Below are 14,041 nucleotides of genomic sequence, written 5' to 3' on the forward strand. Positions count from 1 at the left end.
TTCTTCCATTTGGGATTGTAAAAGTTCCATTATATATAATTCTATAACAGTATACAAAACTACTATATCAATAGAAAAATAACATACTTCTAGCTTGTGATTGTTGATTCTTGCTCTTTTCTCGAGTATGTGTTTAGAAACTAATATAAAACATTTTATGGGTTGGACTTGGGCTCCGTATTCCTGTAACATAGGAGTAATCTCTGCTATCTGTTATTTAGAAGGTTTTGTGTTTCCAGAAGTCCACAGACTCTAACATCTGCTTTTGTTCCAATATTGACCTCCAACTGTTACTTCTCAGCACTCTTGAATATTGAAGCATCTCCCTTCGCCTTACACTTTCCTCTACACTCAATGGAAGAATTACCCAGGGCACTACAGGAAACAATAAAATAAAATGAAAAACCTCATTGTAATGCCGAAAAAAGGGAAATAAAATTCAAAATTGAAAAGGTTATTTACTGAGTTTTAGCACATCTGCAGACTTCCCTTGATCCATTGAGAGCTCTCAAACCTTCACCTTCTATGTCGTTCGAACAAGTGAACCCTATACAATTACAGTAGATGAGAAGACATTAAAGAAAATGGACATGGCTAGAGAATATAAATAGGTGTAGACGAGTCTATAATAAAAATTGTGTTTTAGGGTTCTATAACAGCTCTCAATGGGTCGAGGGAAGTTTATAGGTGAGTAAAAAATGAAGTAAATATTTTCATTAATTTTTTTTTTTTTTTCCCCTTTTTTCATTTTATCACTGTAATGCCCAACATAATTCTTCCATTGACTGTAGAGGAGAGTTCAAAGTGTAGGGAGATACTTCAATATTCAAGTGTAATGAAAGGAGAAAATGCAGGGCAAATTTGGAAGAAACACAAATATTAGAAACAAATATTAGACTCTATTTGGCTTTCTGGAAATAGAAATCCTTTTAAATCAGATAGCTGACACATATCCTATGTTACAGGAATACAAAAGAGTGCAACTCAATTTTTTTTCCATCGGTTTCATAAACACAAATGCTCTAGAAAAATGCAAGAATGAACAATAACAAGCTAAAAGCATGTAATTTTCGTACTGATATAGTTTTATACATTGTTACAGAGTTATATATAAATTACTGATAAAATTTTATGCAATAAAAATTGAAAAATCTCATATATATATAATCTCTATGTTTTCTGTAGTTTATCTGATGATAAATCACTGAGTTACAATTTGAAAAAGAAAATAGAATGCATGCTGAGTGAAATCCATGAATTTAGTAAGAAAAATGTCATATATGTATAATCTCTATGTTTTTTATAGTTTATCTGATGATAAATCACTGAGTTACAATTTGAAAAATAAAATACAATGCATGCTGAGTTAAATCCATTAATTTAGTAAGATTGTTTACTGTTTAGCATATAAGATAGGCCCAGGCTAGGGTAATCAGTGTGAAAAATGTGGCTCAATATTTTCTTGTTTAGATTTCTTTCTTAGAATTATCCAGTTGATATAGAAATATATTTTTCAGATTTGGATTGCTTGTACAATCAAAGTAGTAGGAAGACAAGGTTTATGTTAAAGTAAGTAAATCGAATTTCTTGAACATTTTTACTTATTTGATATGAAAATCATTGCATTATTAAATCATAACTTTGTCCATTTATTAATCAAGAGCAAATGCAAAGAACCCTAGAAATATTCCCCCTGCATTGTGACAGAGGTGGTTTACTATAAGGCCACAGAGAGTTTATTGTATGATAAACCACCTCTATGGAATGCATTTGAAATAGTTGTAAAGTTCTCTTTGCACTTCTTCTTTTTCTTGATTCTGGACATGAATGGACAAAGTTATGATATGAAATGCAATGATTTTCACGTCAAGCGAGAAAAAAAATTCAAAAAATTCCATTTCTTACCTAAACATAAACCTTGTCTTTCAGCTGCTTTGATTGTGCAGGGAAACTATAATTAAAAAATATATTTCTATATCAATTAGATAATTGAATAAAAGAAATCTAAACAGTAAACTATTGAGCTACATGGTTCCTTTCAAACTGGTTACCCTAGCCTACACCTAGCTTGATTCCTAAATATTCAACAGTCTTACTAAATTCATGCATTTAACTCTCTATGTATTCTATTTATTTGTCAGATTACACACATTTTATGTTAACATACAAACTCTAATTCAAAATTGAAAAATAAATTTTTACATATATTATTTCAATTGCTACAATATAATATTGTAAAAGTTTCACTATACATAATTCTATAACAGTATATAAAACTACTATATCAATAGAAAAATAACATACTTCTATCTTGTGATTGCTCATTCTTTCTCTTTTCTCAAGTATGTGTTTAGAAAATAATATAAAATATTTTTTGGGTTGGACTTGGGCTCTCCCGTATTCCTTTAACATAGCAGTAATCTCTGCTATCTGTTATTTAGAAGGTTTTCTGTTTCCAGATCGCCTTACACTCTCCTCTACACTCAATGGAAGAATTACCCAGGGCACTACAGGAAACAATAAAATAAAATGAAAAACCATCATTGTAATGCCGAAAAAGGGGAAATAAAATTCAAAATTGAAAGGGTCATTTGCTGAGTTTTAGAACATCTGCAGACTTCCCTCGATCCATTGAGAGCTCTCAAACCCTCACCTTCTATGTCGTTCGAACAAGTGAACCCTATATAAATACAGTAAATGAGAAGACATTGAAGAAGATGGACATGGCTAGAGAATATAAATAGGTGTATACGACTCCATAATAAAAATTGTGTTTTAGGGTTCGTTAACAGCTCTCAATGGGTCGAGGGAAGTTTATAGGTGAGTGAAAAAATTCAGTAAATACTTTCATTAATTTTTTGATTTTTTTTTCCCCTTTTCTCATTTTATCACCGTAGTGCCCAACATAATTCTTCCATTGACTGTAGAGGAGAGTGCAAAGTGTAGGGAGATACTTCAATATTCAATTGTAATGAAAGGAGAAAATGGAGGGCAAATTTGGAAGAAAAGCAAATATTAGACTGTAATTGGGTTTCTGGAAATAGAAATCCTTTTAAATCAGCTGATTACAGGAATACAAGAGAGTGCAACTCAATTTTTTTTCCATCGGTTTCAAAAACACAAATGCTCGAGAAAAATGCAAGAATGATCAATCACAAGCTAAAAGCATGTAGTTTTCCTACTGATATAGTTTTATACACTGTTAAAGACATATATATAAATTTAGTAAGAAAAATCTCATATATGTATAATCTCTATGTTTCTTATAGTCTATCTGATGATAAATCACTGAGTTACAATTTGAAAAATAAAATAGAATGCATGCTGAGTTAAATCCATGAATTTAGTAAGACTGTTTACTGTTTAGCATATAAGATAGGCCCAGGCTAGGGTAATCAGCCTGAAAAATGTGGCTCAATCTTTTCTTGTTTAGATTTTTTTCTCAGAATTATCCAGTTTATATAGAAATATATTTTTCAGATTTGAATTGCTTGTACAATCAAAGTAGTAGGAAGACAAGGTTTATGTGAAAGTAAGTAAATCGAATTTCTTGAACATTTTTACCTGTTTGAAATGAAAATCATTGCATTATTAAATCATAACTTTGTCAATTCAGTAATCAAGAAGAAATGCAAAGAACCCTAGAAATATTCCCTCTGCATCGTGACAGAGGTGTTTTACTATATGGCCACAGAGAGTTTATTGTATGATAAACCACCTCTATGGAATGCATTTGAAATAGTTGTATAGTTCTCTCTGTGCTTCTTCTTTTTCTTGATTCTGGACATGAATAGACAAAGTTATGATATGAAATGCAATGATTTTGGTGTCAAGAAAACAAAAAAAATCAAAAAATTCCATTACTTACCTCAACATAAACCTTGTCTTTCAGCTGCTTTGATTGTGCAGGGAAACCATAATTAAAAAATATATTGAAATCTAAACAGTAAACTATTGAGCTACATGGTTCCTTTCAAACTGATTACCCTAGCCTACACCTAGCTTGATTGCTAAATATTAAACAGTCTAACTAAATTCATGTATTTAACTCTGTATCTATTCTATTTATTTGTCAGATTACACAGATTTTATGTTAACATGCAAACTCTAATTCAAAATTGAAAAATAAATTTTTACATATATTATTTCAATTTCAATTGCTTCCATTTGATATTGTAAAAGTTTCATTATATACTATCTTGTGATTGTTCATTCTTGCGCTTTTGTCAGTTATGTGTTTAGAAACTAACATAAAACATTTTTTGGGTTGGACTTGGGCTCTCCCGTATTCCTGTAACATAGGAGTAATCTCTGCTCTCTGTTATTTAGAAGGTTTTGTGTTTCCAGAAGTCCTCATAGATTCTTCTATCTTCTTTTGTTCCAATATTGACCTCCAACTGTTGCTTTTCACCACTCTTGAATATTGAAGCATCTCCCTTCGCCTTACACTCTCGTCTACACTCAACTGAAGAATTACCCAGGGCACTACAGGAAACAATAAAATAAAATGAAAGGAGAAAATGGAGGGCAAATTTGGAAGAAAAGCAAATATTAGACTTTATTTGGGTTTCTAAAAATAGAAATCCTTTTAAATTAGCTGATTACAGGAATACAAGACAGTGGAACTCAATTTTTTTTCCATCGGTTTCAAAAACACAAATGTTCGAGAAAAACCCAAGAATGATCAATCACAAGCTAAAAGCATGTAGTTTTCCTACTGATATAGTTTTATACACTGTTACAGACATATATATAAATTTAGTAAGAAAAATCTCATATACGTATAATCTCTATGTTTCTTATAGTCTATCTGATGATAAATCACTGAGTTACAATTTGAAAAATAAAATAGAATGCATGCTGAGTTAAATCCATGAAGTTAGTAAGACTGTTTACTATTTAGCATATAAGATAGGCCCAGGCTAGGGTTATCAGCCTGAAAAATGTGGCTCAATCTTTTCTTGTTTAGATTTTTTTCTCAGAATTATCCAGTTTATATAGAAATATACTTTTCAGATTTGAATTGCTTGTACAATCAAAGTAGTAGGAAGACAAGGTTTATGTGAAAGTAAGTAAATCGAATTTCTTGAACATTTTTACTTGTTTGATATGAAAATCATTGCATTATTAAATCATAACTTTGTCGATTGATTAATCAAGAAGAAATGCAAAGAACCCTAGAAATATTCCCTCTGCATCGTGAGAGAGGTGGTTTACTATATGGCCACAGAGAGTTTATTGTATGATAAACCACCTCTATGTAATGCATTTGAAATAGTTGTATAGTTCTCTCTGTGCTTCTTCTTTTTCTTGATTCTGGACATGAATAGACAAAGTTATGATATGAAATGCAATGATTTTCGTGTCAAGAAAGAAAAAAGAATCAAAAAATTCCATTACTTACCTAAACATAAACCTTGTCTTTCAGCTGCTTTGATTGTGCAGGGAAACCATAATTAAAAAATATATTGAAATCTAAACAGTAAACTATTGAGCTACATGGTTCCTTTCAAACTGATTACCCTAGCCTACACCTAGCTTCATTGCTAAATATTAAACAGTCTTACTAAATTCATGTATTTAACTCTGTATGTATTCTATTTATTTGTCAGATTACACAGATTTGATGTTAACATGCAAACTCTAATTCAAAATTGAAAAATAAATTTTTACATATATTATTTCAATTGCTTCCATTTGATATTGTAAAAGTTTCATTATATACTATCTTGTGATTGTTCATTCTTGCGCTTTTGTCAATTATGTATTTAGAAACTAACATAAAACATTTTTTGGGTTGGACTTGGGCTCTCCCGTATTCTTGTAACATAGGAGTAATCTCTGCTCTCTGTTATTTAGAAGGTTTTGTGTTTCCAGAAGTCCTCATAGATTCTTATATCTTCTTTTGTTCCAATATTGACCTCCAACTGTTGCTTTTCACCACTCTTGAATATTGAAGCATCTCCCTTCGCCTTACACTCTCGTCCACACTCAATGAAAGAATTACCCAGGGCACTACGGGAAACAATAAAATAAAATGAAAAACCATCATTGTAATGCCGAAAAAAGGGAAATAAAATTCAAAATTGAAAGGGTCATTTACTGAGTTTTAGAACATCTGCAGACTTCCCTCGATCCATTGGGAGCTCTCAAACCCTTACCTTCTATGTCGTTCGAACAATTGAACCCTATATAATTACGGTATATGAGAAGACATTGAAGAAGATGGACATGGCTAGAGAATATAAATAGGTGTATACGACTCCATAATAAAAATTGTGTTTTAGGGTTCTTTAACAGCTCTCAATGGGTCGAGGGAAGTTTATAGGTGAGTGAAAAAATTCAGTAAATACTCTCATTAATTTTTTGATTTTTTTTTCCCCTTTTCTCATTTTATCACCGTAGTGCCCAACATAATTCTTCCATTGACTGTAGAGGAGAGTGCAAAGTGTAGGGAGATACTTCAATATTCAATTGTAATGAAAGGAGAAAATGGAGGGCAAATTTGCAAGAAAAGCAAATATTAGACTCTATTTGGGTTTCTGGAAATAGAAATCCTTTTAAATCAGCTGATTAAGGAATACAAGAGAGTGCAACTCAATTTTTTTTCCATCGGTTTCAAAAACACAAATGCTCGAGAAAAACGCAAGAATGATCAATCACAAGCTAAAAGCATGTAATTTTCCTACTGATATAGTTTTATACACTGTTACAGACATATGTATAAATTTAGTAAGAAAAATCTCATATATGTATAATCTCTATGTTTCTTATAGTCTATCTGATGATAAATCACTGAGTTACAATTTGAAAAATAAAATAGAATGCATGCTGAGTTAAATCCATGAATTTAGTAAGACTGTTTAATGTTTAGCATATAAGATAGGCCCAGGCTAGGGTAATCAACCTGAAAAATGTGGCTCAATCTTTTCTTGTTTAGATTTTTTTCTCAGAATTATCCAGTTTGTATAGAAATATATTTTTCAGATTTGAATTGCTTGTACAATCAAAGTAGTAGGAAGACAAGGTTTATGTGAAAGTAAGTAAATCGAATTTCTTGAACATTTTTACTTGTTTGATATGAAAATCATTGCATTAATAAATCATAACTTTGTCGATTCAGTAATCAAGAAGAAATGCAAAGAACCCTAGAAATATTCCCTCTGCATCGTGATAGAGGTGGTTTACTATATGGCCACAAAGAGTTTATTGTATGATAAACCACCTCTATGGAATGCATTTGAAATAGTTGTATAGTTCTCTCTGTGTTTCTTCTTTTTCTTGATTCTGGACATGAATAGACAAAGTTATGATATGAAATGCAATGATTTTCGTGTCAAGAAAGAAAAAAAAATCAAAAAATTCCATTACTTACCTAAACATAAACCTTGTCTTTCAGCTGCTTTGATTGTGCAGGGAAACCATAATTAAAAAATATATTGAAATCTAAACAGTAAACTATTGAGCTACATAGTTCCTTTCAAACTGATTACCCTAGCCTACACCTAGCTTGTTTGCTAAATATTAAACAGTCTTACTAAATTCATGTATTTAACTCTGTATGTATTCTATTTATTTGTCAAATTACACAGATTTGATGTTAACATGCAAACTCTAATTCAAAATTGAAAAATAAATTTTTACATATATTATTTCAATTGCTTCCATTTGATATTGTAAAAGTTTCATTATATACTATCTTGTGATTGTTCATTCTTGCGCTTTTGTCAATTATGTGTTTAGAAACTAACATAAAACATTTTTTGGGTTGGACTTGGGCTCTCCCGTATTCCTGTAACATAGGAGTAATCTCTGCTCTCTGTTATTTAGAAGGTTTTGTGTTTCCAGAAGTCCTCATAGATTCTTATATCTTCTTTTGTTCCAATATTGACCTCCAACTGTTACTTTTCACCACTCTTGAATATTGAAGCATCTCCCTTCGCCTTACACTCTCGTCTACACTCAATGGAAGAATTACCCAGGGCACTACAGGAAACAATAAAATAAAATAAAAAACCATCATTGTAATGCCGAAAAAAGGGAAATAAAATTCAAAATTGAAAGGGTCACTTACTGAGTTTTAGAACATCTGCAGACTTCCCTCGATCCATTGAGAGCTCTCAAACCCTCACCTTCTATGTCGTTCGAACAAGTGAACCCTATATAATTACAGTATATGAGAAGACATTGAAGAAGATGGACATGGCTAGAGAATATAAATAGGTGTATACGACTCCATAATAAAAATTGTGTTTTAGGGTTCTTTAACAGCTCTCAATGGGTCGAGGGAAGTTTATACGTGAGTGAAAAAATTCAGTAAATACTCTCATTAATTTTTTGATTTTTTTTTTCCCCTTTTCTCATTTTATCACCGTAGTGCCCAACATAATTCTTCCATTGACTGTAGAGGAGAGTGCAAAGTGTAGGGAGATACTTCAATATTCAATTGTAATGAAAGGAGAAAATGGAGGGCAAATTTGCAAGAAAAGCAAATATTAGACTCTATTTGGGTTTCTGGAAATAGAAATCCTTTTAAATCAGCTGATTACAGGAATACAAGAGAGTGCAACTCAATTTTTTTTCCATCGGTTTCAAAAACACAAATGCTCGAGAAAAACGCAAGAATGATCAATCACGAGCTAAAAGCATGTTATTTTCCTACTGATATAGTTTTATACACTGTTACAGACATATGTATAAATTTAGTAAGAAAAATCTCATATATGTATAATCTCTATGTTTCTTATAGTCTATCTGATGATAAATCACTGAGTTACAATTTGAAAAATAAAATAGAATGCATGGTGAGTTAAATCCATGAATTTAGTAAGACTGTTTAATGTTTAGCATATAAGATAGGCCCAGGCTAGGGTAATCAACCTGAAAAATGTGGCTCAATCTTTTCTTGTTTAGATTTTTTTCTCAGAATTATCCAGTTTGTATAGAAATATATTTTTCAGATTTGAATTGCTTGTACAATCAAAGTAGTAGGAAGACAAGGTTTATGTGAAAGTAAGTAAATCGAATTTCTTGAACATTTTTACTTGTTTGATATGAAAATCATTGCATTAATAAATCATAACTTTGTCGATTCAGTAATCAAGAAGAAATGCAAAGAACCCTAGAAATATTCCCTCTGCATCGTGACAGAGGTGGTTTACTATATGGCCATAGAGAGTTTATTGTATGATAAACCACCTGTATGGAATGCATTTGAAATAGTTGTATAGTTCTCTCTGTGCTTCTTCTTTTTCTTGATTCTGGACATGAATAGACAAAGTTATGATATGAAATGCAATGATTTTCGTGTCAAGAAAGAAAAAAAAATCAAAAAATTCCATTACTTACCTAAACATAAACCTTGTCTTTCAGCTGCTTTGATTGTGCAGGGAAACCATAATTAAAAAATATATTGAAATCTAAACAGTAAACTATTGAGCTACATAGTTCCTTTCAAACTGATTACCCTAGCCTACACCTAGCTTGTTTGCTAAATATTAAACAGTCTTACTAAATTCATGTATTTAACTCTGTATGTATTCTATTTATTTGTCAAATTACACAGATTTTATGTTAACATGCAAACTCTAATTCAAAATTGAAAAATAAATTTTTACATATATTATTTCAATTGCTTCCATTTGATATTGTAAAAGTTTCATTATATACTATCTTGTGATTGTTCATTCTTGCGCTTTTGTCAATTATGTGTTTAGAAACTAACATAAAACATTTTTTGGGTTGGACTTGGGCTCTCCCGTATTCCTGTAACATAGGAGTAATCTCTGCTCTCTGTTATTTAGAAGGTTTTGTGTTTCCAGAAGTCCTCATAGATTCTTATATCTTCTTTTGTTCCAATATTGACCTCCAACTGTTACTTTTCACCACTCTTGAATATTGAAGCATCTCCCTTCGCCTTACACTCTCGTCTACACTCAATGGAAGAATTACCCAGGGCACTACAGGAAACAATAAAATAAAATAAAAAACCATCATTGTAATGCCGAAAAAAGGGAAATAAAATTCAAAATTGAAAGGGTCACTTACTGAGTTTTAGAACATCTGCAGACTTCCCTCGATCCATTGAGAGCTCTCAAACCCTCACCTTCTATGTCGTTCGAACAAGTGAACCCTATATAATTACAGTATATGAGAAGACATTGAAGAAGATGGACATGGCTAGAGAATATAAATAGGTGTATACGACTCCATAATAAAAATTGTGTTTTAGGGTTCTTTAACAGCTCTCAATGGGTCGAGGGAAGTTTATACGTGAGTGAAAAAATTCAGTAAATACTCTCATTAATTTTTTGATTTTTTTTTTCCCCTTTTCTCATTTTATCACCGTAGTGCCCAACATAATTCTTCCATTGACTGTAGAGGAGAGTGCAAAGTGTAGGGAGATACTTCAATATTCAATTGTAATGAAAGGAGAAAATGGAGGGCAAATTTGCAAGAAAAGCAAATATTAGACTCTATTTGGGTTTCTGGAAATAGAAATCCTTTTAAATCAGCTGATTACAGGAATACAAGAGAGTGCAACTCAATTTTTTTTCCATCGGTTTCAAAAACACAAATGCTCGAGAAAAACGCAAGAATGATCAATCACGAGCTAAAAGCATGTTATTTTCCTACTGATATAGTTTTATACACTGTTACAGACATATGTATAAATTTAGTAAGAAAAATCTCATATATGTATAATCTCTATGTTTCTTATAGTCTATCTGATGATAAATCACTGAGTTACAATTTGAAAAATAAAATAGAATGCATGGTGAGTTAAATCCATGAATTTAGTAAGACTGTTTAATGTTTAGCATATAAGATAGGCCCAGGCTAGGGTAATCAACCTGAAAAATGTGGCTCAATCTTTTCTTGTTTAGATTTTTTTCTCAGAATTATCCAGTTTGTATAGAAATATATTTTTCAGATTTGAATTGCTTGTACAATCAAAGTAGTAGGAAGACAAGGTTTATGTGAAAGTAAGTAAATCGAATTTCTTGAACATTTTTACTTGTTTGATATGAAAATCATTGCATTAATAAATCATAACTTTGTCGATTCAGTAATCAAGAAGAAATGCAAAGAACCCTAGAAATATTCCCTCTGCATCGTGACAGAGGTGGTTTACTATATGGCCATAGAGAGTTTATTGTATGATAAACCACCTGTATGGAATGCATTTGAAATAGTTGTATAGTTCTCTCTGTGCTTCTTCTTTTTCTTGATTCTGGACATGAATAGACAAAGTTATGATATGGAATGGAATGATTTTCGTGTCAAGAAAGAAAAAAAAATCAAAAAATTCCATTACTTACCTAAACATAAACCTTGTCTTTCAGCTGTTTTGATTGTGCAGGGAAACCATAATTAAAAAATATATTGAAATCTAAACAGTAAACTATTGAGCTACATAGTTCCTTTCAAACTGATTACCCTAGCCTACACCTAGCTTGTTTGCTAAATATTAAACAGTCTTACTAAATTCATGTATTTAACTCTGTATGTATTCTATTTATTTGTCAAATTACACAGATTTTATGTTAACATGCAAACTCTAATTAAAAATTGAAAAATAAATTTTTACATATATTATTTCAATTGCTTCCATTTGATATTGTAAAAGTTTCATTATATACTATCTTGTGATTGTTCATTCTTGCGCTTTTGTCAATTATGTGTTTAGAAACTAACATAAAACATTTTTTCGGTTGGACTTGGGCTCTCCCGTATTCTTGTAACATAGGAGTAATCTCTGCTCTCTGTTATTTAGAAGGTTTTGTGTTTCCAGAAGTCCTCATAGATTCTTATATCTTCTTTTGTTCCAATATTGACCTCCAACTGTTGCTTTTCACCACTCTTGAATATTGAAGCATCTCCCTTCGCCTTACATTCTCGTCCACACTCAATGAAAGAATTACCCAGGGCACTACGGGAAACAATAAAATAAAATGAAAAACCATCATTGTAATGCCGAAAAAAGGGAAATAAAATTCAAAATTGAAAGGGTCATTTACTGAGTTTTAGAACATCTGCAGACTTCCCTCGATCCATTGGGAGCTCTCAAACCCTCACCTTCTATGTCGTTCGAACAATTGAACCCTATATAATTACAGTATATTAGAAGACATTGAAGAAGATGGACATGGCTAGAGAATATAAATAGGTGTATACGACTCCATAATAAAAATTGTGTTTTAGGGTTCTTTAACAGCTCTCAATGGGTCGAGGGAAGTTTCTAGGTGAGTGAAAAAATTCAGTAAATACTCTCATTAATTTTTTGATTTTTTTTTCCCCTTTTCTCATTTTATCACCGTAGTGCCCAACATAATTCTTCCATTGACTGTAGAGGAGAGTGCAAAGTGTAGGGAGATACTTCAATATTCAATTGTAATGAAAGGAGAAAATGGAGGGCAAATTTGGAAGAAAAGCAAATATTAGACTCTATTTGGGTTTCTGGAAATAGAAATCCTTTTAAATCAGCTGATTACAGGAATACAAGAGAGTGCAACTCAATTTTTTTTCCATCGGTTTCAGAAACACAAATGCTCGAGAAAAATGCAAGAATGATCAATCACAAGCTAAAAGCATGTAATTTTCCTACTGATAAAGTTTTATACACTGTTACAGACATATGTATAAATTTAGTAAGAAAAATCTCATATATGTATAATCTCTATGTTTCTTATAGTCTATCTGATGATAAATCACTGAGTTACAATTTGAAAAATAAAATAGAATGCATGCTGAGTTAAATCCATGAATTTAGTAAGACTGTTTACTGTTTAGCGTATAAGATAGGCCCAGGCTAGGGTAATCAGCCTGAAAAATGTGGCTCAATATTTACTTGTTTAGATTTGTTTCTCAGAATTATCCAGTTGATATGGAAATATATTTTTCAGATTTGGATTGCTTATACAATCAAAGTAGTAGGAAGACAAGTTTTATGTGAAAGTAAGTAAATCGAATTTCTTGAACATTTTTACTTGTTTCATATGAAAATCATTGCGTTATTAAATCATAACTTTGTCTGTTCATTAATCAAGAAGAAATGCAAAGAACCCGAGAAATATTCCCTCTGCATCATGACATAGGTGGTTTACTATATGGCCACAGAGAGTTTATTGTATGATAAACAACCTCTATGGAATGCATTTGAAATAGTTGTAAAGTTCTCTTTGCGCTTCTTCTTTTTCTTGATTCTGGACATGAATGGACAAAGTTATGATATGAAATGCAATGATTTTCATGTCAAGCAAGAAAAAAAAATTCAAAAAATTCCATTACTTACCTAAACATAAACCTTATCTTTCAGCTGCTTTGATTGTGCAGGGAAACCATAATTAAAAAATATATTTCTATATCAATTAGATAATTGAAAAAAAGAAATCTAAATAGTAAACTATTGAGCTACATGGTTCCTTTCAAACTGATTACCCTATCTTACACCTAGCTTGATTGCTAAATATTAAACAGTGTTACTAAATTCATGCATTTAGCTCTATATGTATTCTATTTATTTGTCAGATTACACACATTTTATGTTAACATACAAACTCTAATTCAAAATTAAAAAATAAATTTTTACATATATTATTTCAATTGCTTCCATTTGATATTGTAAAAGTTTCATTATATATAATTCTATAACAGTATATAAAACTACTATATCAATATAAAAATAACATACTTCTATCTTGTGATTGTTCATTCTTGTGCTTTTCTCAAGTATGTGTTTAGAAACTAATCTAAAACATTTTTGGGGTTGGACTTGGGCTCTCCCGTATTCCTGTAACATAGGAGTAATCTCTGCTCTCTGTTATTTATAAGGTTTTGTGTTTCCAGAAGTCCTCATAGATTCTTATATCTTCTTTTGTTCCAATATTGACCTCCAACTGTTACTTTTCACCACTCTTGAATATTGAAGCATCTCCCTTCGCCTTACACTCTCGTCTACACTCAATGGAAGAATTACCCAGGGCACTACAGGAAACAATAAAATAAAATGAAAAACCATTACTGTAATGCCGAAAAAAGG

This window comes from Cryptomeria japonica, chromosome 3 (assembly GCF_030272615.1).
Source record: "Cryptomeria japonica chromosome 3, Sugi_1.0, whole genome shotgun sequence".
Taxonomy (NCBI): Eukaryota; Viridiplantae; Streptophyta; class Pinopsida; order Cupressales; family Cupressaceae; genus Cryptomeria; species Cryptomeria japonica.